The sequence below is a fragment of the Fukomys damarensis genome, unplaced genomic scaffold (genome assembly GCF_012274545.1).
Source record: "Fukomys damarensis isolate Sample0158 unplaced genomic scaffold, DMR_v1.0_HiC HiC_scaffold_37, whole genome shotgun sequence".
Taxonomy (NCBI): Eukaryota; Metazoa; Chordata; class Mammalia; order Rodentia; family Bathyergidae; genus Fukomys; species Fukomys damarensis.
In genome coordinates this window covers 68,065,032-68,092,573 of record NW_022900949.1, presented here as the reverse complement: position 1 = coordinate 68,092,573, position 27,542 = coordinate 68,065,032, and the positions used below count along the sequence as shown (strand labels likewise).

Below are 27,542 nucleotides of genomic sequence, written 5' to 3'. Positions count from 1 at the left end.
GGGAAGGAAGGGGGGAGAGAGAGAGAGAGAGAATGAATTGGGTCATCTTGGTAATGCATTTGCAATCCCCAGAAGCCTAACATTTTGTGAGGTGGAAGAACATGTTATTTGAATTCGTGCTGAATTAGTGCAGCAATTCCTTGTTTCTGGGTTCAGACTCCTTCACCCCACAGAACAGATGGGAAGCCATTTTGCTTTGCAGGATTCATACCATGAGTGGAATTCTAAGAGAATTCCAAAGATTCCCAAGAGGCTTGTAACACACCTCTTAGTCACTACCTGGGAATGTTGGAAATCAGAAAAATACAGTTCTAATTTGTAAAGTGAGAAAAAAATGCTAGGTGCCTTGGGAAAGGAAAGTACCCAAGACTTCACAGCTAACAGAACAGTCCTTTAAGCAAGAAGCCTGTTTCTACTCAGTGGCCCCAAGCCTTATGTACGGCAGGCAAGAGAATTTTCTCAGCTCAACAGTGTAATTTCTGTTGGCAAACAAACCAACAAAGAAAACTGCTTTGCTTTTGGATGATTCAAATAACTAACTTTTGACTTAAAGCTTTCATGTTTTAATTATAATCTTTTATTTGCCTTTGGGGATTAATGATTTAAGAGATCTGCTCTCCAATAAAGTAGCCACAGCAAGCACTTGAAATGTGATCATTCCCCACTGGCATGTACTACAAGAGTGTCATGCACAGCAGTGTTTCAAAGACTTACACACACACACACACACACACACACACACACACACACACAGAGGGATCAGCGATTTTGTAAAATATTGATTATGTGTTGAAATGACATTTTCAATAACATGAATTAAGTTAGAGCCCTACTGCATAAAGCCTGACAAAACATACCATTATCTAAGAGTTGGGTCACCTAAAATCTATATACCAATAGAGGTGAATTCCTATCAGATGTGAAATGCTATGGTGAGAAGCAATGCAAGAACTACAAGACATCCTGACCCTTATGAGGCCAGAGAACTCTGGATGCTATCATGCCAAAGTCTAGCATTCACAGGTGTGTCCCTCTATGAGTATTGTGTCAGTTCCTAGAAAGAGCAGATTCCAGTGTTTCAGTGCAAATAAAATTGTTCCAATGCTCTTTACCTATTAGGTGTAATACTGATTAATACTAGGTATCGCTGGCATTGACTCTCTGCACTTTTAGTTGGTTAAATTTCTTCCTTCCTTACATTTGCCCACACTAAAGGGCAAATGACTGTTATTGAATCTTTCCTTTCTTTTCTTTTCCCCTTTCTTTCTCTTTTTTCCCTCCCCCACCCTTTCCTTGTAGCACTGGGGGTTAAGCCCAGTTGTTTGCACATGCTAAGCAAGCACTTCACCACAGAGCTGCATCCCAGCCCTTTTCATTTTGTTTCGACACAGGGTCCTGTTAAGTTGCCTAGGATGACCTTGAACTTGTGAATCTCCAGCTTCACCCTCTGGAGTAGCTAGGATTAAAGGCATGCACCCTGCACCTGGTGATTATGTTTTCATTTTTGGTTTTTTGGTGTTGGTGTTTGTACCCAGAACACAGGACCTACATGCTAGGTAAGCACTCAACTGCTCAGCTATATCTCTAGCACTTTTATTTATTTTTTAAGTCAAGTTCTCTTTGGTTTTATTTTCAGACTGGCCTCAAATTTGCAATCCTCCTACCTCAGTCTCCCAAGTAGCTGGCTTTACAGGCATGTGCCAGCACATCTGACTATGAAGAGTGCTCTAAGACATAAAATGTGCATCTTAAAAATTCTGTACTTCAACTGAGGCGAATTCACTGCCTTAGGAAGGGTAAGAGGAAGAAGTCAGGAGACAATAGACGAGAGGGGCAAGCGAGGTCAGAAAAGGGTTGACAGGAGTATGCAAGCAAAGACACTAGAGGAAGAGACTAAGGACTGAATACAGGAAGCTCAAACTAGTGAATTCAGAAGAGGTGTGGACAGAAAGGGGGTGGGTACAGAGCTGGGTCCCTGGAAATGAAGAGGTTCAGAGAGTGCATGGTCAACGAAGCAGATGTCATCCAGGGTGATGCTGGTGTTGCCTGGGAGATGGGGTGGAGAAGAAGCCTTCATGTGGATGGTCTGGAGCAAGGGATTCATCCAGGAACTGCAAGTGGGGAAAGAGTAATTCTCTCGCCACAAACTTGGGCCTGGGTCAGAAGAAAGGGTAGTGTGTGCTGGGAGCAAACCCCAAATACTGCCCAGTAGATGCTCCTTATGGGACCAGCCCACCTTTCGGTGCTGGCCCCGGAATTGAGGTCAAGGGACTTCTGTTCCCTTCAGTCTTTAAGATTCACAGTTTATTGGTGACATGGTACTTCCCAGTTCACCTGAAAGCCAGAGACCTAGGTGTTGTGTCAATAGTGGTTTCTGTATTCAGACAAAAACCACATGTCCCAAGAAGTGTTTGGGGAGGTCAGGCTTATGTTCCCTTAAGCTGCAGGTGGAGGGACACTGCACTTTTATTTAGGGCAGGGTGTCTCAATAGTACTTTTAACACCCTCCAGAATCATGTGGGGGCCTATTAAAGCGTAATCATCAGGCCTCAAGGCCTGATTCATTCAGAGAGGCTCGTGTAGAGTCAGAGAAGTGGCTATGCTGCTGGTCTGTAGACCACACTTTGAAAGTCACTAATTTAGAAGTTTGGGTCTCACTTCTGCCAGCACCGGACCCAGCTGGGGAATTTTAAATTTCTTGCAGTCTGAGTTGAGGCCTATCAAGGTCTCCCAGGTGATTGGGAGACCCCACTATGAGGGTTGAGAGCCTCTGATTTAAAGTATGAACCCCTTGAGAAAAAACACATGAGAATTGATTTCTTCTTTGAGTAGCAGTGGATATTTACTTAATCTACTTGGACAGTCAGTTTCCAAGAGATGATTCATTATGCATATTCATCGATTATATTTGCAGTATAGTCCCTCGCTTGGCTTCGTGATTCCTCTACCTCCAGATCAGCAGAGCACATGCTTTTCCAGTCCGAAAAGACTTTGTGGCATTTGTTTATCTAGAAAGACCTCCTTAGATGGATTTTCAATTTAAGAGGATATTGAGAAATGTGGCATATTTCATTTCATTAATGAAGTGATATGGCTCATTAAGCCCCGCCAGTAAGTTTCCACTTGAAAAGCTTTATAACTTCCTGCTTAGCCTGGGTGTGAGGGGGCTTTGTACACTGGAAAAGTACATTTCACTCTATAAAGCTTACCATTTGGAAACCATACAACTTGCTTCTAGGTTACCCACATTAAGGAGCTATTAACAACCAGGACAAAAGTGCTTTTTGATTTTTGCACTCAGGAAGTCATTGTTTATTTCCTATTTCTTGGTTGATTTATATTAAGCTAATTATTGCTGTACTGTTAGCCAGCTACAGCTTCCTCTCTCTGGGGTACTGAATCTGGAAGTTTATAGTTCTGACCAAGTTATGAGATCCTTCTAGTATTCCCATAGTCAGATTTCATTAAACGAGCTCCAAAACTAACTCCAGGTTCTACAACATTTTTAAAAAGCACCACAATGGTTTAATACTAATAAAACTTCCTTGTAGTGCTGCTTAAGGGTATGGATTGAAGTCTGTATACTGGGCTACAATTCCTAGTTAAAGCACTTTTCTTTGAGGGAAAATTACATAATTTCTGTTAGGGAATTGATCATGTTAAAGTATGCTGTGACGCCGCCTCACAGGCTGCATTCTCCTGGTACATCTTGGCTCCTAAAATGACCTCATGCCCTTATCTCTGGTTTCCCTCCCCCGCAAGGCCACAGTGGTCCAGGAAAGTTGAAACCTGTGTCTGCAGGACTGGGCCCATAAAAGCAATCTGGCCTGTGATAGGTTAAAAGTAACTCACTCCTCATAAATAAGCAATAGCCCACCCAAAAACTGATAAAAGGACCTTCCTTTCTTTGTTCTCTCTCCTTCTGCTTCTTCCTCCTCTCTCTCTCTGATTTTGCTTCTCCCCTCTCTCTCTCTCTCTCTCTCTCTCTCTCTCTCTGTCTTCCTGCCTCCTACTCACCTCCCTGCAATAAAGATCTCCTGCTGGACCTCTCGGTGCGTGAGTGACATAATTGGGTAAGGGGAATCCAAAGGGGGCTCGAGACCCCTTTCAATTTCCCTGAGTTTTATTATATCATCTGTAAATGGGTATTTTAAATCATTTGGTTTCACTATCTCACGCATAGGCTGTTGTACCAAAAGATGCAGTGCATGTGAATGCTTTCTGTAAACTTAAATAAAATACAAATGTTAACTATTTCTATCACTATGCTTGCAGAATGTAAAATTCTGAAAAAATTAGTCTTTAGGGATAATGGTGGATTTGGTGCAAATATTTTTATTTCAATTAGAATGGAAACGTTTTCTTCTGTCTTCAGCAGTCCTGGGACTAGACCAAATAACTTGCTGACTTGCTCCTGGATAAGATAAGACTGAAAACCAATTAGATAGTAACAGCTTGTTCATCAATATCTCTAGAGCAGTAAGAGTGAAACTTTTAGAGATGAGTGTCCAAACTGCAGCCCCAAACCCACTTTTTTGTTCTAAAGTTCCATCACTGCAATTAAACCCGAATACTGAGGTTTTTAGCTTGAAAAAAAAAAACACTCATAGATTAACACCTTTTGTCTTAAAAGAAAAGCAAATAACACAAGTACAATAGGTTCATCAGCACTGCTCCGGACCATTTCCTCACTGTGCCCAATAGCCCTGAACCTGTGTGTGATAAATTCTGTCTAACCCCAATCTCCTTCCTGGAAAATTTTGCCTTAAAATTCCCACCCAGGTCCTAAAGCACTGTATACATTGTCTCTGATTTTCCCTTTCTGAGTCACAACCAAGACTGTTAAGGCTGTGTTGTTTCTTACTGCAATAAGTCTAAGAAGCTCAGCTTTGCTTGATCAACTAATTTTTCTGGAGTTCTTTTGAGGAGTAAACACGGTCCCACTAAAAATCTTTCCAAAATGTCATTTGCCAACTTTCTTCCACAGCAAGATAGTTCAGTGTTCAGCTCCTAATGGAGTCTTACTTATTTTCTGGTATTATTCAGAACCTTTGGTGATCTTTTTGAATATGGATTTTTTGTTCACTCAACCATCTAGACCACTAAAGTGCCAATTGTTCCAAACCTAGATGATTGAGTCTTTATTATGTGTGAGTGAAATGGTCCTCAAAGCTGCTATCTCAGAAATTCTGTGGGTGGGGTCAACAAAGGGTAATTCAAAATCTGAGCTTTATATCTTAGCCAAGGACTGTGTACTGTGTCATTAATTATGTCGAGTTGAGGTCCTCAAAATTTAGTGTGCATCAAAATCATCTGAAGAGCTTATTTCAAATGTAAATTTCAGAACCTCATCATCAGAGATTCTAATTCATAGACCAAGTAGGAGCCTAGAATCCATGTTTTAATTAAGCATCCCATAGTTGTTTGCAGACTACATTTTGATAAGTGCTGATTGGTGTAAGAGAAGTAAGATCCTCATAGCTACAAGAAACTGGTTACAATGAAAATCCTTATGTTATCTAATAATGAGACACAATTTCCTGAAACAATACTGTAATTCTGAGCTTTAGTTTCATTATTTGCAAAACAGGATGGCTAAAATGTGCTAATCTCAAAAGATACTGCATCACTGCCCCCCCCACATCAGGACTCTGCCTGCAATATACATAATGAGAGAGCAATTTACCAATTTAGTAAGATCTTGTTTTGAATCCTGTGGTTAATTTTGTTAAATTGTTTTAAATTGAATGTGTTGCCTTGAATAGAATTTTCATTCTTTTGGGATAAGCTAAACTGTGAATGGATTTCTCAAATATATTTATTTGTCAGGTTGGAATTTCAGTGTAATCAGTATTTGCATATATTCATAAATTTAATCAATGTACAGAGTCTTAACCTCCAAATAAAAATTCAACCTCCAAATGTAGTCAGAAACTATGTCTATGACAAGTGCATAATAATTATAAAACAAAAATAACTATGATAAAAAACAAAAAATTTATGGGACCAAATGAGTCACAAGAAGGTAATACTTTTTTTTAAAAGAGTGAAAATTATGGCATGTGAATTATATCTCAATAAATCCAATATTAAAAATGCATGTTTGGAGAAAAACAATAAAGCAAAAAAGATAGAAGTTTATTTCATATATAAAAAAATTGTCTCAGTCTGTTTTCTGTTGCTATGACAAAGTACCTGAGACAGGGTGATTTATGAACAATAGAAGTGTATTTGGGTGATGGTTCTAGAGGCTGGGGAATCCAAGAGCATGATGCCAGCATCTGTTTGGCACCTGGTGATGCCTTGTTGCTAGTGGAGCATCACATGATGAAGTTGAGCAAGTGTGATAGCTTGGAGCTTTTTCTTTTCCTATAAAGCCACTAATACCAGAATGGTGGCTTCACTCTTATGACTCCACCCAACCCCAATTACTTTCAAAGACCCTATCTACAAATACCATTAACATATCAATTAGGAGATTATGTTTCCAATACATAAACTTTTCAGGGACACATTCAAAACTTAGCAAAGTTCCAAGATGCCTGTGCAGGACTGATTTGGTGTTCCACACAGACAGGGAAGAGGTGTAGCATCACTTTGTCATCTTCGGTACATGGCTTCAAACTTATGCTTCAAGATGGCAGCCACCACTTCTGCATTCCAGTGGGCAGGAGGGAAGAAAGGGGGACAGAGGGATCGAACTTTCTTCTCAGGTGCTTATACATTTCATTACTGGCAAAATTAGGTCACATTACCACACTTTAGTAAAAGGAATGCTGGGGGATGTAGTTCTTATTGAAAACAGTCATGCATCTGGCTAACATTCAGCAGCAAAAAGAATATTATGAAGGAGAAGGGACTGAACAAATTAATCATCTCAACTGCATGGATATTAAATAGAGGGCCTCGAATATCATGTTAGAATAGTTCATATTTAACTCACCAAGGAATTTTAAAACAGTAAAGTATTTGGAGGCAAAATATGACATTTTTTCAGGAGCATAATCCATCTGGCAATGTGTGTAGGATGGATTATGGTGTGGAAAAACTTGAAGAAGGGTGGTCAAATGGATTACAGAAGATGAAACAAGAGATAATACGGGCAGAATTTAAGTCAGCAGCAGTGCAATTATAGAGGAAACATTCAATTGAGAGAATGGAACCAAAAATTTTGGCAACTAAATTTGGCAAGGACATGAAAGTCAACAAAAATATAATCATGGCTTCCCTGAATGGAGGTGCACAAAAACGCAGTAAATAAGTAATTGGCCAAAATAGGTTCCCATCTTCCAAAGAGAAAAGTAGGGACTTTCTATGCACGTAGTAAACACCATTTGGGATAGACTGATGGAAATATAATCCCTTTGGAGACTCTTAGGCCAGGAAAAATAAAGTATTTATCACTTATCTCATATTTTAAATTTCAAACTATGTTAGTAAAGAAAACAGTTTTCAATAGTATGAGTATGTTACTGGCCCCACCAAAAGTCCCTAAGATGGTAATAATTATAAAGTTAACATTTCTACATGTCCAAGAAATACACAAAAGCTAATTTTTATGTAGTGTTTTAGAGTTTTTAAAGTATTTTTTAAAACCACCTGTTTAATTATTCCTTTAATATATTTCCCATTTCACATTTGGGAAGCTTGAGAAATAGTAATTCTTATTGACAGTCATATTGCCAGGAAAGAATGAAGCTGGGACACTAATCCAGGCCTTTCTGCCTTATAGTTGTGAGTCTCCATCTCTGCTACATGAATGAGGGAAAGTGGTTATTTCTGCATTGAGTATGTGTGCATATGTGCTGCACATTTTGGTTATTGCAAAGAACTAAGAATGTCCCAACTACTCTGGGTATCATGATTAACTTACTGCTTCCACGTGCATGCATCAAGCCAGTGCTCGTGTGATAGGAAGCTTTTCTTTATTTGGGTCACTGAGACCTGGAAAAGTTTTTGGCTTTCCTCACACTCTTGTACATATTCTTGTTTAGTGTGGCATCTGCTCTTCTTATTGCTCCTGATTTAGGCAGGCTTTTCATGCTGCTTACTGAATTTCCTGGGATTTTCAGTTGGCTCATGACCCAATTAGATTTTTTCAAATTCTTCTCATGTACACCCACAAGACACTAACCCTGTTGTGAGTCTCTTTAAAAGAATTAAAATTCTGTTAACATGGAATAATATGTATCTGGTAAGACAAGGTTAAGCATACTATAGTAATTGATAATATGAAATATTTGGAAGCATCTTAAATATTAGATAGTAGGGCTTATATGCCCTATTTATCATTACTAGCAATCAATGATAGAGCCACTTATTCAGTCATTGCAAAATGGTGATTATAACAACTACATAGCCACACAAACCAACACATTATACAGTGAAGGAAAATGAGCAACCAAGAAATTAAATGTGCCTTATGGTTTGTATCTTATTTTTTTCAGTTTTTATTTTCTATTAGTACTTGTTTGCAGTACATAAAGATTACATTTGTGGAAAGTTAGTAAGTATAAATACCATATCTTAATTACCTTTTTCATCCCTTTCCTCTCCCCTTCATTCTCTCTCACTCCACATCTTGAGTTGCTTCCATTTGAACAAAATCTATCTCCCTGCTTCCTATTCAGATAGGAGATAGGGTGTGGCAAAGCTGGCTGGAGAAATAAATGGGACCAGTCAATAATAAGACCTCAGGATGGCACCAGATAATTCCTAGGATCCCATATGTAGAATACCTCGTGGGTTCCCTCAAGATGTGGACCACATATAAGAACACAGATGCCATGAGGAGCTTACTATTGTGACTTTTCATGGTAGCCCACCCTGTGTCTTCTGGGCTAGAAGAACTTTTATTTTTGCTCTTTTTCTGTTTTGTTTAGCCCAAGTTTGCTCTGCAGAGCCAGTTTCTCCCTACCCCTTCACCCTTCAGTTTTCAAATAAACTTTTGACAAACATTTTTGGTTTATGTTATTTAATTCTTTGTTCAAGGTGAAAAGGTCCTGGAATAAGTTAAATTGGCAAGCCATTTCTAAAGGAATTACCCAATAATATTTTTGGTGAGCCAGCCAGGAGAGTAAAGCTAAGGTACCAGGAGACCAAGGTAAGCCCCTCTGTGAGCACACTATTTGTTTCTTTATTCCATCCAAGTACTCACAAGGTCTGACCCTGCTTAGCTTCTAAGATCACATGAGACCAGGCACATTAAGGGTGGTATGGCCATAGAGTGTTTGTTTCTTTCTAAAATATTGCAAATGCTTTCTTTTCTCCTCTCACTCTCTCCTGTGGGCCAGGAATACAGGGGATTCATCTTAAGGAATGCAGGGAAATGTTTACTGCTCTTTTGGCTGTGGGGGATGGAAAAAGGCATTTGTTTTTTTTGTGTGGGGGGGTTGCTACTGGGGATTGAACTCAGGTCCTTGCACTTACAAGGCAGGCCACTGAACCCCTGAGCTAAATTCCCAGCCCTTTGTTTTTCTTTCTAGCCACTTTTATTCGCTCTGTGGTATGTGTTTTTGTCTGCAAATTTGTTTGTTATATACTTTGCTACCCTTTTTGGAAATTACCCTGGTCTCTGCTTACTAGAGCCTGTAAATGGCTTGTTTCTGATCTGTGTTTTGGTCCGAGTGCCACCACTTTACCTTGCCACGTGGCCAGCCACCATCTTGTCTTGCTGCATAACTATTACATTTATTTTTTTCTCCATCTCTTTTTTTCTTTTTTTTATAACTGGGCTTACAAGCTATGCCTCTGATTGTAAAGAGTATACGGGTTTGTAGAGAGCAAGAGAGAGAAAACCTTGTTCCTCTCCACATGAAAAAGAAATTGTGCACTGTTCCTTTAAGAACTAATGTAATTTTTGCCTGTGCAAAATCTTTGTGTGTGCAGTGGGGTGTGTGTGTGTGTGTGTGTGTGTGTGTGTGTGTGTGTGTGTGTGTAAAGCACTTGTAGAGAGCAAGAGAGAGAAAACCTTGTTCCTCTCCACATGAAAAAGAAATTGTGTACTGTTCCTTTAAGAACTAATGTAATTTTTGCCTGTGCAAAATCTTTGTGTGTGCAGTGGTGTGTGTGTGTGTGTGTGTGTGTGTGTAAAGCTACAACTAGAGGACTGTGTCTATGGTCCTGGAGAAATGTGGGTATATACAGTGGGGCAGATGTGGGTACACAGGCAACACCAGAGGCCTGTCCGGGTGGGGTGTGACCCTCTTACCGTGACTCCATGTGGAAGAGAGCCCTGTGAGGCTATTGCACCCGAGGGCCTAACCTGCCCTGGCCAGGTACATGTAAGCATGCAACCTTCTTGCCCCCTCTGCCCCTTTATGGCTCAGACAAAGAAGTGCAGTACCAGACAAGTACTGGTGGGCTGAAGCTTTCCATGAATGGGTGCACCAGGCTAGAAAGCCAGGCCAAGGGCTTAGCCTACTTAAAGGCCAAAGTCACCAGGTGCCACGCACCTTGTCAGGTCTGTGCCAAACCAAGAGCAACAGGCACAACAGTTGCCCTGTGGGAGCAGATGCTCAGATGGCTAGTGCCATTCTCCCAGAGGCAATAGTAAAAAGCACAAACTGGTGCTGGTGCTGCAAGACACTAAAGCCAAATGTGTGCCTCAGCCATTACTTACCTTAACAGTTTACCAACCCTTTTCTCTCCCAGCCTAACAGCCTGCCTGAGGCCATTGCCTCATGACTTTTGTGCTTCCCTGTGTAAATGCAGATATTTAAAGACCTGTGCCTGATGCCTGAACAGAATAGCACTAAACAATGCTTAAAATCTAACTAAATAACTGTGAGTGTATAAAAATGGAGCTGTCCCCATTTTTAGTCATTTTTCTATCAAAATAAACATGAGATACTTTTCCTATAAAGTTTCACTCTGGTTAAGTAATCAGTGGACTTGAAATACAAACTAAACCATCAAGGGGCTTAAAATAAATACAAGTTGGGCCATCAAGGGATTCAACTAAGTAGTTAAAAGAACTTTACTTGGGAAGGTCCTGATAGAGATGCTTGTTCAGTCTATGTGAGGGTCACAAAGGGCACTTCATGAATTATGTTTTTCTCCTTCTGTATGGAATGCCACCTTGAGGAGTTCAGACCTAGCTGTCTCCTTCTCTTTATAGGCCCTAAGCTGAGCCAATGGGAAACCTCTTGGACCGCATCACCATGCAGATTCTACTGACTTCATCACTAGGCCATATCCCTGATGAATGGGAAAGATTTGATCCTGAGGATTTAAAACAAGAACGGGGAAGAATAGGAAAATATAAAGAAATTGGATTAAAGCAAAACCAAAACCAGCAAGGCAAATATTAAATCCTGTAACTCCATGCTCAAGACCCAGGGCAAGCTGTGGTAAGATATGAATTCCAAAGGGTTTCGGTGGTCCCACTCCTATAACATTGCTGGTGGTTTTAGACCTCATGGCTTCTTTTTTGGACTGGCTTTCCTTACTGTTTGTAGCTTTCTTCAGCAGACTATTTGTGTTCCTGGCTTTTCCGAGTAACTGTGGTCACTCCTGCACTTTTGACTGCACTTTCACAGCTTTATGTGTTTGCTCAGGACACATTGCTTTGCCTTCTTCTGAAATCTGGAAGGAAGCCTCATGACCCCATGTTTCTTGCATTCTGTATTCCTGTAAAGCCAGCACCATGAGTGCCTGGATGGCTGAGCATTGTGAACCTAATCCTGAGGAATGAATTCTGTAGGTAGCCATTCTGTTGCCCTGAGGTTAGCTTTTCAAAGTAAAGCTTGACAGCTTTGCACCTTTGACCCTATGAATAAGGTCTTGCTGATTCCTGACATGCCCTCAAACCATTTTTCTATTGTCCTGATCCAAAGCACTTGGATTTTTGTGGGGGGTACTGGGATGGAACTTGGGTCTTCCTGCTTGCAAGGTAGGTGGCAGAACCACTGAGGGAAGTTCCTGGCCTCCTGGATTCATTTTAATGCTAATTTTTTCACCAACCAAACTCTCCTCTACTCCATCTTTGTGGATACTTTTTTTCAGAAAGAACTGGAAATTTTTCAAATGGGATTTTGCCCCTGGTTTTCATAATAGATCTTGCTAAAAAGCAGTAAGCAGTGGGGCTGTCTTATAATTTCCTCCAACTGATTAAGTAGTCTGCCTCTCCTAATCTCAGTTTCCCACAAAATCTCACTACATGAGCTAAACGTAGTCAAAATTTTTGGCCAGAGTGCAAAATACATTGCCCGGAATCCAACTGCCAGTGGGGTCCTGTCACCCACTGAAAGTTTCTGAAACTGGTCTCTACCATCTATCCTTTAATCAGCATTCTGGTCTTCTGAGCTTCAGTCAGAATTTCCCATCAAGCATAGCTTGCAACAGTTTAGGGCTGCTTCTCTAGGCAGCATCTCCAAATCTTTCCAAACTCCCTCCATCATCCATTTCCAGAGATTCTTGAAGCATTTCAGAATTTCAGGCATGCAAGGTTATGGCATGGATAAAAGGCCTAGACTGGAGAAAAACTATTCACCTGATGGTGGACAGAAAGCAGAGGGTAAAGGGGGGAACCAGAGAAGGAGATGTACTCTTCCAAGTCATCCCCCCAGTGACCCACTTTTTCCAAGCAGGCCCTGTCTTCTAATATCACATTTAGCTAGAGCACTCACATGATTCAACCACCTTTCAAAAACTCCACCTGTGAGCACACAAAATTTTGGGGGGATATCCAGATATAATAGCACTTCCAAATTCAAAATAATTTCTCAGATAATGAGATATATGCACTTTCATATTTATAGCAGCAAAGTGTGCAATAGCTAAATCTTGGAAACAGCCCAATGCCCATCAACAGACAAGTGGATAAAGAAGATGTCTTTTTTTATACAGTGGAGCACTACTCTGCCATAAAGGATGAGCTTCAGACATTTATAGCTACATGAATGGACCTTGAGGCCATACTCCTAGACTGCACTGCTTTTCTGGTGTGAGAAACCAAAAGTGGAAATAAGGACTGAAATGTATAATACGTATTAGGAAGTGGGAAGAAAGTGTTCAAATGGGAAGAGGAACAGGTGGGGAAGGAAGGAGAATGGAAGGAAGAGTCAAAAAAGAAGTGAAAATAGAAGGAATAAATGGAAACAAAGCTTTTGTATAGAGGAAGGGGAAAGGGCTTAAAGAGGGGATGGGATACAATAAAATAACATTTATTTAAAAAACTAAAACAAGAACAGCTTATCTAGTATTTCAATATGGTCTGGGTTCAATATATGAACTGGGAGGTAGCCGAGATGGATACAGAATGGTACTTTAGCCTGTGACATTATTCTCCAGTTACAGCATTTCGGCTTGGAAGGTAAAAGACAAAGTGAAATGCCTTACACTCAGGCTTTTGTGATTCTTTATCAAAGGGAATGCTCAGGATCTATTTTACCTAGTGAAAGCCCTGAGGGGGGAAAATATACTGGATGACCCTATTCTGAGACCCTCGCTTGTCTCTCAAGGGGATCTTCGTCTCACTGATCTATTTAAGGAGGATAACCACACTGGACATTCTCCTTGACCTTATAATCCTCAGACCAATAAGTTAGTCTCATCCCTTCCAGGTGACCAAAGGACCCCCTTTAGAGCCCAGTGCCTCAGAAGAGCCCAGTGTTCCTCAGAGCCCCCAGCAACCTCCTCAGACAGCCTTAAGTTCCACTGAGTGAACACAGAAAGCTTTGCACCCCACAAGTAAAACCCAAAGTGGTGCTTCTACTAATCTGGTTAACAACTTGTCCTGCCCCTAGGAAAAGTCCCAGGGTGAAAGGGAATACTTGAGTGTGGATCCCTTTTTCAGTTGCATATGTCCAACAGTTTAAGGAATGACTAGTCTGTCAGAAGACCCTGATAGGTTTGCAGATGGGTTCCAAACTTTGATGTTTGCTTTTGACTTATGGTGAGATGTTCAATCTATCTTGGTCACTTTCTGTACTTCAGATGAAATACAGCAATTCCTGAAAGAGGCTAGAAACTATGCAGATGAACACTATGCTTTAAAAAAGGGAAGGAAATCACACTAGAATGGTTATTCTCCTCTCAACAGAGCCAAACTGTGATTATAATACTCAGCGTGGACTAGAAATGATGCCTAGTATACTAGGTGCTCTTATCATGGAGATGAAAAGGTGTGTTAACAAGTCTGTCAATTATGATAAAGTGAGTGAAGTCATACGGGGTACAGGGGAAAAATCCAGCTTTGTTTCATAACTGATTAGCAGAAGCCTTTCCCAAATATACCAGTATAGATCCATCTTTCAGAGAGGAAGAGGCACTAATGGGACAATATTTCATCTGTCAGTCAGCCTCAGATATTCAGCGTAAGCTACAAAAACTTCAGATGGGGCCACAGGTACCTATGGCCCAAGTGCTGGACACAACCTTTTCTGTGTTCAGCAATCAGGGTCCAGAGGAAAGACAAAACAGAAAAGCTAAGATAATAGCATTCAGCAATGAATAATGCTTTAAACTCACCCATGTTGTCTAAGGAAAAGCCCAGGGACAACTGAGGACATAGTTCCTATTTCAAGTGCAAAGGAACACTGGACACTGGGCACAAGATTGCACCAAGCCTTCACCTGGGCCCTGCTCTATATGTGAGACAGCCAGGGAGCCTGACTCATGGCACTGGAGGTTTGATTGTCCTTGTCTGGAGAGGTGCTAGGCCAGCAGAACCCTCATTTCTAGCTCTGATGACTGAGAGGCCCAAAGCAACCTGAGGCATCACCATCTTCGCTGAGGAAATCTGGGTAACCATGGATGTCATGGGTGAGCCAACTGAATGGCTTCATTCTGTTTTGACTTACTTCTCTAAAAAACCCTCCTCTGGATCCATGGCTACAGTTGGGGATGAGAAGACCTCTAATCAGAGATTCTTTGTTTTTCCTCTGCCCAGAAGCTAGCCACTCTTATAAACAATCTCCTAAACCTATGCAAACAGACAGGACATCAGTGACCTGCCTCTCCATGATCTGGAGGAGCTATGGCTCACGGGTGGATATAGCTTTGTCTGAGAAGGACATTAAAAGTCAGTTTATGTAATTGTCAGCTAAACCTTTTCTCCCAGTAACAATAATGTAGAAAGAATCTTACTGACTAACAAGCAACCATTCATAAAACAGAAGCTAGAAATTCTACAACTCCTAGATGCAGTCCATCTTCCCAAATAGGTCACAGTCATGCACTGTAAAGGACAGCAGAGAGACATGTTGGAAGTCTCCTTGGGAAATCAAAAGGCTGACAGAAAGGCAAAAAGGACATCCCTACAGCCCCTTAAGACTCTATCCTCATTTCCAGTTCCTGTAGAACCATTAAAACCAGTCTAAACTCCTTGGGAAGACAAATGGGCTTTAGGACAAGGGAGAATTAAAAAGGGACTTTGGTGGTATTTAGGAAACAAACTGGCCCTTCCTCAAAGGACATACCGAAAGGCTATAAAACTACTTCATGATTCTTTCCATAGGGGAAGAGATGCTACATTGAAAATGGTCACTTGAGTTTTCACAGTACTAGGATGGCAGCAACCACCCAACAGGTCTGCAAAGCTTGCCCACTCTGTGCGTACAACAACCCAAGCAAGTCCAAACCACCTCCTGTATTAGAACCTGTACAGAGGAGAGGGACACATCTGGAGAGAACTTGCAATTAGATTTTACCTATATGCCACCATGTGGAAGATTTAAACAGATGTTGGTCCTAATTGACACCTTTACAGGCTAGATTGAAGTCTTTCCTACCCATTCAGAAAAGGTTATCAAGGTAGTCAAGGTGCTTCTTAAAGAAATCATCCCCAGATTTGGACTACCCCAGTCTCTGCAGAATGACAGTGGGCCTTCTTTATCTCCCAAATAACTCAGGGAGAGACACAGACTTTAGGGATAAAGTACCACTTCCATTCCACCTGACACCTTTGATCTTCTACGAAGGTAGAGAGAACCAACCAGACTCTCAAGTGAGCTCTGGCAAAACTTTATGAAGAGACATCTGAATCCTGGCTCCAACTGTTACCAATAGCACTCATGAGGGTTTATAACATGCCCCAAAACTGGGCTAAATTTGAGCCCATTTGAGATGTTATATGGAAGGACATCCTCCGATATGATGGTAGACCAAGAGACTAGAAGACTCTTACAGTATCTCATCAATCTCGGCCAAGTACAACAGACTACTCATATGTATGGGAACAGAGTCCTGCCAGTTCCTGGCCCAGGGGACCACCTAGTATCTGCTCTGGAGATCAAATACTTGTAAAAACTTGGAGAGACCATCTGTTGACCAATTAAAACCAAAACAAAAAGGTCCCTTTTCAGTGATCCTTGCCACCCTCACTGCAGTAAAAGTGGTAGAGATATAGATAATTGGATTCTTGTTTCTAGATTAAAGTTAGTCCCACCTGAACTGATGAAGAAGATCACCCAAAAGGAAAAAGTTACTTCTGTGATCCTCTGGAGGAATTGAGATTTCTATTCAAAAAGCAAAGCTCCAATACTGCTACAGATAAGTAAATAAGATCTTGCTAAGGACCTGGCTCCTCAGACTCTCAGTAATTTATCTGACATACCTCTCTAACATACAGTCTTCTCTACAGGAAGCATAGAATTCTGAGCTGCTCCTCACATTTGGGTGAATAGTAAAGTTTCTTCCTTCAAACAGACAGCTCAATGGTCACTAACTCTTTTCTCTTTGTTTTCTGAAAAGTTTTTCTTTCTTCAACATATGAAATGAGCCGCAGAAGTCCAAGGTAGTTAGAAAGCACATAATCCCTACTAAGTAAGACCTACAGCCCCTTCCAGAACCCCATAAAGGATTATGGGATTTATGTCACAGGGGGAAATGAGAGAGGAGATAGGGCATAGCAAAGCTGGCTGGAGAAATAAGTGGGACCAGTCAATTACCAGACCCCAGAACAGAGCCAAATAGCTCCCAGACCCCATATGTGTAATTTTCATGGGTTTCCATGATACATGGACTGCATATAAGTGCACAGATGCCACAAGGAGCTCATTAATATGACTTCACAATAGCCCACCTTATGTCTTCCACACCAGGGTATATACTTTTATTTTTGCTCTTTTTCTCTTTCCTTCTTTTCTTTGGCCCAAGTTTGCCCTTTGGAGCCAGTTTCTCCCTTACCCCACCATCCTTTAGTTTTCAAATAAACTTTTGGCACCATTTTTGGCTTGTCTCATTCAATTCTTTGAGATGGAATGGCCTGGAATAAGTTCAATCGGTGAGCCTTTTCTAAAGGAATTACCCAACAACCCTATTATTGTTTTTTTTTAATTTTGCTCTTTATTTATGTTTTGGGTTTCTCATATAAGAGAAACCATGTTATATTTAAGCATGTGTGTCTGATTTATTTTACTTAACATTATAGTCTCAAAGTGCCTGCATCCATTTTCCAGAAAATGCCTTAAGTTTATCTTCGTGGGAGAGTAGAACTACCTTTTGTGTAATACGATATCTTCCCTATCCATTCATCTTCTGATGGGCATATAGACCACTTCCAAGATTTAGCTATTATGAATTGTGCTGCTATAAGGAAAATGGTAGGAAAGAAAGTAATATAGCAATATGTTAACATTAGTTATGAGACACACAGCATACTCAAGCAGAAAGAAGTCTTGTCAAAGCAACATTTTGTAAGAATTACACATTAACTGAACATGAGCATCTTAACTTTTGTAACAAGTTTGGTTCAGATGTTGACTGACAGTAATACCAGGAGGGAATTCTTTAACTAGAGTCTTCAGTTGGGTGAAACTTCATGGGAATGACTGATCTAAACTGTGAAACATGAACGACACAGTTTTTAAAGTGAATTAACAAAAACACGATGAAGGGCCAGACTCTGGGCTCAGACTATTAATTATTTGCATGGCTGTGGGAAGTTATTGAATCTCTTTGTGCCTCAGTTTCTTTTTCTTTACAAAAGGTATGTCGTTGATTAAATTGTACTGCATTTCATACAGTAAGTGTTCAGTAAATGTCACTAACAACATTCTAATATAAATTCACTTTCTTTTCTTGGTAAGAAAGTATTGCTACAAATTAGTCATGTGTAACAGAAGGATGACTGTATGAAGTGGCAACTTTATTGGCCCCTCCATCTGGGTGGTGTACCTCTGGAGCTTTCTCCCTCTTTCTCTGATCCAAAAGCTCCATAGCTTCTTCTCTGGGTGGAAAATAAACACTATATATGAGATCCAAAATGAAACTGATTTCTGTAGAGAGGCAGAAGAACAGACATCATGACGTATTCTATATGCTACTTTCTTTGATCCCCTTCCCCACTTGCAGCACACTGGAACTATCACAGCTCCTATATGTAGCCTGCACTGTATCAGGCAAGAATGGAGCAAAGAACAAAGGGCCCTCGGAGAGTCCGCTGCAGGAGGCCAAGTGTACTTAGGAGGTGAACAGAACGGGATAATGGACCAGCAGTCACACTCTGATCCGAATTAGCTTTGTGGTCCTAGGCAAGTGGATTGACTCTGACCATTAGTTCCTCCCCAGGTAAATGAGAGGGCATATTCCTTCCAAAACTAACACTCCGTGACTCTATGCACCCCCTCTCAGAGACTACTGCCTCTGAAAAGGCAGCAAACAGTTCAGACTGCGCTGCCTCTGCTGACTCACAGGATCCCAGGCAGCTGCTCACATCTCTAAACCCTCGCATCCCTGTAGAGCCTGGAAGATATCAGGCAGAACCCAACAGGTCTGCAAAGCTTGCCCACTCTGTGCGTACAACAACCCAAGCAAGTCCAAACCACCTCCTGTATTAGAACCTGTACAGAGGAGAGGGACACATCTGGAGAGAACTTGCAATTAGATTTTACCTATATGCCACCATGTGGAAGATTTAAACAGATGTTGGTCCTAATTGACACCTTTACAGGCTAGATTGAAGTCTTTCCTACCCATTCAGAAAAGGTTATCAAGGTAGTCAAGGTGCTTCTTAAAGAAATCATCCCCAGATTTGGACTACCCCAGTCTCTGCAGAATGACAGTGGGCCTTCTTTATCTCCCAAATAACTCAGGGAGAGACACAGACTTTAGGGATAAAGTACCACTTCCATTCCACCTGACACCTTTGATCTTCTACGAAGGTAGAGAGAACCAACCAGACTCTCAAGTGAGCTCTGGCAAAACTTTATGAAGAGACATCTGAATCCTGGCTCCAACTGTTACCAATAGCACTCATGAGGGTTTATAACATGCCCCAAACTGGGCTAAATTTGAGCCCATTTGAGATGTTATATGGAAGGACATCCTCCGATATGATGGTAGACCAAGAGACTAGAAGACTCTTACAGTATCTCATCAATCTCGGCCAAGTACAACAGACTACTCATATGTATGGGAACAGAGTCCTGCCAGTTCCTGGCCCAGGGGACCACCTAGTATCTGCTCTGGAGATCAAATACTTGTAAAAACTTGGAGAGACCATCTGTTGACCAATTAAAACCAAAACAAAAAGGTCCCTTTTCAGTGATCCTTGCCACCCTCACTGCAGTAAAAGTGGTAGAGATATAGATAATTGGATTCTTGTTTCTAGATTAAAGTTAGTCCCACCTGAACTGATGAAGAAGATCACCCAAAAGGAAAAAGTTACTTCTGTGATCCTCTGGAGGAATTGAGATTTCTATTCAAAAAGCAAAGCTCCAATACTGCTACAGATAAGTAAATAAGATCTTGCTAAGGACCTGGCTCCTCAGACTCTCAGTAATTTATCTGACATACCTCTCTAACATACAGTCTTCTCTACAGGAAGCATAGAATTCTGAGCTGCTCCTCACATTTGGGTGAATAGTAAAGTTTCTTCCTTCAAACAGACAGCTCAATGGTCACTAACTCTTTTCTCTTTGTTTTCTGAAAAGTTTTTCTTTCTTCAACATATGAAATGAGCCGCAGAAGTCCAAGGTAGTTAGAAAGCACATAATCCCTACTAAGTAAGACCTACAGCCCCTTCCAGAACCCCATAAAGGATTATGGGATTTATGTCACAGGGGGAAATGAGAGAGGAGATAGGGCATAGCAAAGCTGGCTGGAGAAATAAGTGGGACCAGTCAATTACCAGACCCCAGAACAGAGCCAAATAGCTCCCAGACCCCATATGTGTAATTTTCATGGGTTTCCATGATACATGGACTGCATATAAGTGCACAGATGCCACAAGGAGCTCATTAATATGACTTCACAATAGCCCACCTTATGTCTTCCACACCAGGGTATATACTTTTATTTTTGCTCTTTTTCTCTTTCCTTCTTTTCTTTGGCCCAAGTTTGCCCTTTGGAGCCAGTTTCTCCCTTACCCCACCATCCTTTAGTTTTCAAATAAACTTTTGGCACCATTTTTGGCTTGTCTCATTCAATTCTTTGAGATGGAATGGCCTGGAATAAGTTCAATCGGTGAGCCTTTTCTAAAGGAATTACCCAACAACCCTATTATTGTTTTTTTTTAATTTTGCTCTTTATTTATGTTTTGGGTTTCTCATATAAGAGAAACCATGTTATATTTAAGCATGTGTGTCTGATTTATTTTACTTAACATTATAGTCTCAAAGTGCCTGCATCCATTTTCCAGAAAATGCCTTAAGTTTATCTTCGTGGGAGAGTAGAACTACCTTTTGTGTAATACGATATCTTCCCTATCCATTCATCTTCTGATGGGCATATAGACCACTTCCAAGATTTAGCTATTATGAATTGTGCTGCTATAAGGAAAATGGTAGGAAAGAAAGTAATATAGCAATATGTTAACATTAGTTATGAGACACACAGCATACTCAAGCAGAAAGAAGTCTTGTCAAAGCAACATTTTGTAAGAATTACACATTAACTGAACATGAGCATCTTAACTTTTGTAACAAGTTTGGTTCAGATGTTGACTGACAGTAATACCAGGAGGGAATTCTTTAACTAGAGTCTTCAGTTGGGTGAAACTTCATGGGAATGACTGATCTAAACTGTGAAACATGAACGACACAGTTTTTAAAGTGAATTAACAAAAACACGATGAAGGGCCAGACTCTGGGCTCAGACTATTAATTATTTGCATGGCTGTGGGAAGTTATTGAATCTCTTTGTGCCTCAGTTTCTTTTTCTTTACAAAAGGTATGTCGTTGATTAAATTGTACTGCATTTCATACAGTAAGTGTTCAGTAAATGTCACTAACAACATTCTAATATAAATTCACTTTCTTTTCTTGGTAAGAAAGTATTGCTACAAATTAGTCATGTGTAACAGAAGGATGACTGTATTAAGTGGCAACTTTATTGGCCCCTCCATCTGGGTGGTATACCTCTGGAGCTTTCTCCCTCTTTCTCTGATCCAAAAGCTCCATAACTTCTTCTCTGGGTGGAAAATAAACACTATATATGAGATCCAAAATGAAACTGATTTCTGTAGAGAGGCAGAAGAACAGACATCATGACGTATTCTATATGCTACTTTCTTTGATCCCCTTCCCCACTTGCAGCACACTGGAACTATCACAGCTCCTATATGTAGCCTGCACTGTATCAGGCAAGAATGGAGCAAAGAACAAAGGGCCCTCGGAGAGTCCGCTGCAGGAGGCCAAGTGTACTTAGGAGGTGAACAGAACGGGATAATGGACCAGCAGTCACACTCTGATCCGAATTAGCTTTGTGGTCCTAGGCAAGTGGATTGACTCTGACCATTAGTTCCTCCCCAGGTAAATGAGAGGGCATATTCCTTCCAAAACTAACACTCCGTGACTCTATGCACCCCCTCTCAGAGACTACTGCCTCTGAAAAGGCAGCAAACAGTTCAGACTGCGCTGCCTCTGCTGACTCACAGGATCCCAGGCAGCTGCTCACATCTCTAAACCCTCGCATCCCTGTAGAGCCTGGAAGATATCAGGCAGAATTTAGAGACGATTAACACTGGTCCTGCTTAGAGTTGGGGGATCGAGGAGGTGAGCTCCCTGCCTGTGCCAGCTGCGAGCTCTGCATTTCTAGGTTATCACTGATGCCATGTGCTACAGCCATCTCATTTTTAAAGAACCCTTTCACCGCTTGCCCTACCTCTGTCTTTCCCTTCTTAATTGTGTTGGCTGATTTCTTGCTTTCCTTTTCAGAAGTTCAGTTTACTTTTGGCTCTAGCTCATAGCTTTGGTGATGAAGGAGAGGAGATCATATTTCCTTTAGTCAGAGCTATATTTTCAGGGTGCAGCTGCCTGGACCCATTAGAAATAAAATAAGAAGAGATATGAGGTCACAGGCAAATCTTACCCAGTTTTCTCCTGGTGTGAGAGGAGCCAGGTGAAAATTTAATGTCTGGTGGATGAAACCTAATCAGGCTGGTGGGGTAGGTGCTAGGACCTGGTTGAAGGAGGTCTTTTTTCTAGGCTCTAGGAGGAGCTGATTCCTAAGTTCTCAGCACTGTCTGAGGGCCAAGGGAGGCCTGACTCTGACTCATGGAGAGCTGGATATAACGTTCCAAGAGCTGTCATGCAATGACACTGAAACTTTCTGGCATTCTCTGAAAACCATAGTAAATATGACTGGTGCAGAACAGTTTTCAGGAGGACATCTACTTGGATTAGGGACCTTGTGATTTCTATTTTTGTCATGTATTTGTGTGTGCACAGTATACACAGTTGCATAGACTTGTGTGTGAAGCAGTTGATTGGAGCAAGAACAGCTTGTTTATCAAGGTACAAATATTTGAAATATTCACTCCAGGAAAGCAAATAGGAAGCAATTATTCCAGGACTTATGATCTGCTAATAACAGTTATTGGGCTACTATGATTTTCCAGGCACTATTCTGAGGACTTAGTAAAGAATGTATCACTAATGTTCACTACAACTTTATCAGATTGGGACCACTTCTATCCAGATCTTATGGATGGAAAAACAGAAGCTTAGATATTTTAGACAACTTTTCCAAATTCTCAAACCAGCTAATTGTTCAAACAGTATTTAAATAAAAGTATTCAGTCTACAAGACCTGTGTGTCTACCACACAAACTATACTACTTCCCAAAGTGTAGGTTCTGTCTCAACGACACGCTGAACACTGTTCATTTTAGGATGAACTTTATTTGGAGTTTTACTCCAGTTTCAAATTCCCGTTCTGCCATCAATTCGTTGTCATAATCTTGGGCACGTTACTGAGACTCCATGCCTTAGCTACCTCATGTATAAAATAGGGATAGCAATAGTACCAGTCTCACAGGGTTATGAGGATTAAATGAGATGACACATATAAAGCCCTTAGAATATAATAATGCTAGCTCCTTTTAGCAATTGCAAACATTTATCGACTTAGGAAGTAGGTTCTTAGATGTAGGCAGAGAAGAGGAGGCAGAGAAGAGGAGAATGAGGCATGGTTAATAAGAAAGGGCTGACAGGCAGAAAATGATTCTGCAAAAGAGTTAGAGATGGGCCTTGGAAGGACATGGGAAATGCATGTGCTTTGTTCATTGTAAAGAGCCAGGGTGTGGGTGTTTTAAAAACAAGGGTGGCACAATAATTTAAGGGCTTTAACTTCTGTCAGTACCACATTTAATCAGTGGTGGGTATAAGGAAAGATCCAAGAGTATAGGAATGGTTTTTATTAAAACATTCTTTTGCCAGATTTTTAAAGATTCTGTTTGCAAGCTGACCTATAGATTTTATATAACATAAAGATATGCTCCATACTAAAAAAGAAATCCATATCATTTTGTATCCTGATCCCATATGCATCTTGCAAATAACTTTCATTGACTTAATACATTTGGCACCCTCTGGCATGTATAAAACATGCTTTATAAATAGTAACATAGCCCACACTGCCAGAGCCTCCTCTTGACTCAGGCAAAAATGACAGTGTATTCTCTTAAGAAGATAAAGTGATGTATGAACCACTTCTTTCACTACGTGTGCCAGAGAAGGTTAGAGCTGAGGCATAATCTACAGAGAACAAGAACAGTTTTAAGACTTAAAACTATGGTTGGTTGGTTTTTATAGCAGTAAACTCAAGTGTCCCACCAGTTCTAATCCACTTGGCTGTTTAAGTGACCAGCATGACTAGCTGGGTGCTCTCTGCTATGTATGAGCAGCTCAGAAGCACAGAATTAAAGGAAGTGGAAAAACACAGGTTAATAGGGAAGAGACCAAAATCGTGCCAGGATTTAGCATATAATTAATAATAATTATTATTAATAAGTAATAATAATTATTAATTAATTATAATAATAATAGTAAGAATGCTCAACAATTGGTAAAGCATTTAAAATATTTTAGTATATCTGCAAAACTCACTAATTCATGGTATTGAAAATGATATAGAAGGGACCATAACAATAACTGGAGGGGATTATATTAATGATTTTTATAGAAAAGCCACTAATATGGTATTTAGAATGAAACACTATTTTGTAGATGATAAAAAGATGCATATTTTAATAACTCTTACTTTTAAGTGGTGAGATTATAGGTGATTTGTATTTTATTCTTTTGCTTATGTATACTATTTAAACTTTCTGTAATGACATATCAAAGTTATTTAACATAAAACAAGAAAAGCATTTCCCCTCCCTTGCAAGCAGCTCTTTTAGAAGGGGAAGCAATCTCATCAGCATTGTGCCCAACCTTAGATTTCTGCTTGAACCTCTGGATCTTCAAAATGGACCCAGAAGTGCATCCACCATTAGTCAAAATGAATACTGAAATTAAGTGTGATTACAAAAGCCCAGAGGCACTGACAACAGGGCACAGAGAAGATTCAAGGGCCATATCATGATGTCCAGCAGTGAGTAAGGGAGAAACAAGAAACAAGGCATATAGTGCCCAGTGGCTCCCAGAAGTTCCTGTTCCACATGATCCAAAAGCTGGGAGAGCTGATGTGAAACAAAGTGCACTGTGCTGAGATTGCTCAGGACATTTTCTCCCAAAACAGCTAAAGCCACCACGGAAAGAGAAACCCGGCCAGTCATCGGTCATCAGTATGAATGCTGGACTGCACAGTGAAGAAAGTGAACTGAAGCTCTATTTATGTTAAACATGACCTAAAAACTAAATAAAATGGAGTAAGTCATATTTGTAGGTGCTTTGTACATGTTTCTCATTCGGTTCTCACAACAATCCTATAATGTGGCTGAAACCATTGTCAGTTTCCCCAATACGTGTGTTTCATGACCTTTCCTAGCTTTCCTGGACTCTAATCTATAGCCCAATAAAAGGTTCATAGATAACCGTGCAGGATAGCCACCCATCTGTACCTACCTTTTGGGAAAAAAGAATAAAGTGTTAGACTTATGGATTCTAATCCAACAAGTATGAAGCTGAAAGTCACCATTCATTCTAAAAACAAAATGCTAAACAAACTGGAAAATTGACAACTTTATCGATTTGTCAGGGAGGTGGGGCACAGGGCAAATCATTGTCCTACAGAATGAAAAGGCCAACAAGTCAACCAAGAGAAAGGAGTGTGGTTTGCCGGATCAGAAATTCAAGAGCAAAAACTATGCAGGAACCAGCACCAGGGTAGGGAAAATCTGATCTACAACTGATAAATTGTGACATGGACAAGTCTGAGAGAAAAACTCCCACGGATTTGGTCATTGGAATACCCTCACCTTGTTGAATTTTACCTCTGAATATCAGGGGGAAATTGCCTCATGCTTCTGTCACGGGGAGAGGGAAAGGAATGATTTTGAAATATTCTGTTCTTTTTAACAAGGTCTGCCCTCAAGAAAGACTCCTAATCAGGAACCTGCTCGGGTTTTATCAGACATAGCTGGCAGGGAGGTAGGGAAATACCCATCTCCACCAACTCTAGCCACTTTGTCCCACCTAAGGTATCTGGATTTGGGGTGGGTAGAGCACCTAGGAAGGTCATAATTCAGACTCTCAGACTCACTAAAATACTAAGAACTGATTACAGGTCTATAGAACACCCTTTCCCTCATCTTAGGTTTTTATTTTATTTATTTATTTATTTATTTATTTTTTCGAGGCAGGAGGCAGCACCACTGAGCTCAATCCCTGGCCTGTCTTATTCACTCTTCTCTCCTTGCTGAGATAAAATACCTAACACCCAAAAGTTAAAGGAGGACAGTCTTATTTAACTCACCATATGCAGAGGTTCCAATGCCTAATTGCCTGGCTCCAAGGCAAGGTGACATATGGCAGAGGGGCAACAGTCCATGGTGGAGGAACATAGCAAAGGCAATGAGGGACCTTAAGAGCATCTTTCTGCCCTTTTATCTCATCTGGGCTACTGGGACTGTGTCAAACCAATCATTCATGTGGTATAGTACTCATATGCCCTTAATTCCAGCATCACACACACTAGATTCAGCCACCTCGGGAAAAATACATGAGGCTTTGGTGGGGGGCATCTAAGTACAAGCTATAACACCCCAAAACACCTTACCACCAAATCACTAAAGAACTACTTGTAGCAGCTCTTTTTTAGCTAGTGTATCAGGTCTGGCTATCAAGACAAAAATTACACAAAATACCAAAAAAGCAAACAAGAAGTACCAAGGAGATAAAACAAGCTTCAGACCCAGGCTCAGATATAGCAGGATTATTGCAATTATCAGACTGGGAAATTTTTTAAAAAATGATTAAGATTCTAAGGGATCTAAAGGAAAAAAATAATATATAAGAATAGATGGATAACATAGAAGAGACATGGAAAATCTAAGAAAAAATACTAGATATCAAAAATTCCTTTAACTCATTAGTAGACAAGATATGGCTGAGGAAAGAATCTCTGAGCTTGAAGAATCGCCAATAGAAACTTCTAAAATTGAGGAAAGGAATAGGTTAAACTGTCAGTATTTGCTGACGATATGATACTCTATATTGAAGAACCTAAAAACTCCACCAAAAGATTTCTAGACTTAATTGACACTTTTAGCAGAGTAGCTGGATACAAGGTCAACACCCAAAAATCAATAGCCTTCTTGTACACAAATAACAGACTCACTGAGAGAGAAATTAGGGAAACAATTCCTTTCACAATAGCATCCAAAAAAATGAAGTATCTGGGAATCAACCTAACAAAAGAAGCAAAAGACGTCTACAATGAAAAATACAGCACTCTGAAAAAAGAGACCAAAGAGGATATAAGAAAATGGAAAGATATCCCCTGCTCCTGGGTAGGAAGAATCAACATAGTGAAAATGGCCATACTACCAAAACTACTATACATATTCAATGCAATGCCAGTTGAAATTCCAACACTATATTTCACAGAAGTAGAAAAAAAAAATCCAAAAATTCATTTGGAACCATAAGAGACCTAGAATAGCAAAAGCCATCCTAGGCAACAGACACATGGCAGTGGGTATAACAATTCCCAATTTGACACTATACTACAAAGCCACTATGATTAAAAACATCATGGTACTGGCAAAGAAACAGACCTGAGGATCAGTGGAACAGATTGGAAGACAAAAAAACAAAACAAAAAAAACCTTCAAATGTACTCAGCTACTTCATCTTTGACAAAAGAGCTGACCATCCCCACTGGAGGAAAGATAGCCTCTTTAATAAATGGTGTTGGAAAAACTAGATCTC

The 27,542-nt window shown here is 40.4% G+C and overlaps 1 long non-coding RNA gene across 1 annotated transcript in view; it reads left to right on the top strand.

Moving 5' to 3' along the window:
• LOC104863038 overlaps positions 1–11,345 on the top strand; it is an 11,996-nt gene extending 651 nt beyond the window's left edge. Inside the window, exons 2-3 of the long non-coding RNA XR_780473.2 lie at positions 8,992–9,103; positions 11,120–11,345. This is a non-coding gene — a long non-coding RNA (uncharacterized LOC104863038). The remainder of the gene's footprint in view (positions 1–8,991; positions 9,104–11,119) is intronic.
• The last annotated feature ends 16,197 nt before the right edge of the window (positions 11,346–27,542 follow it).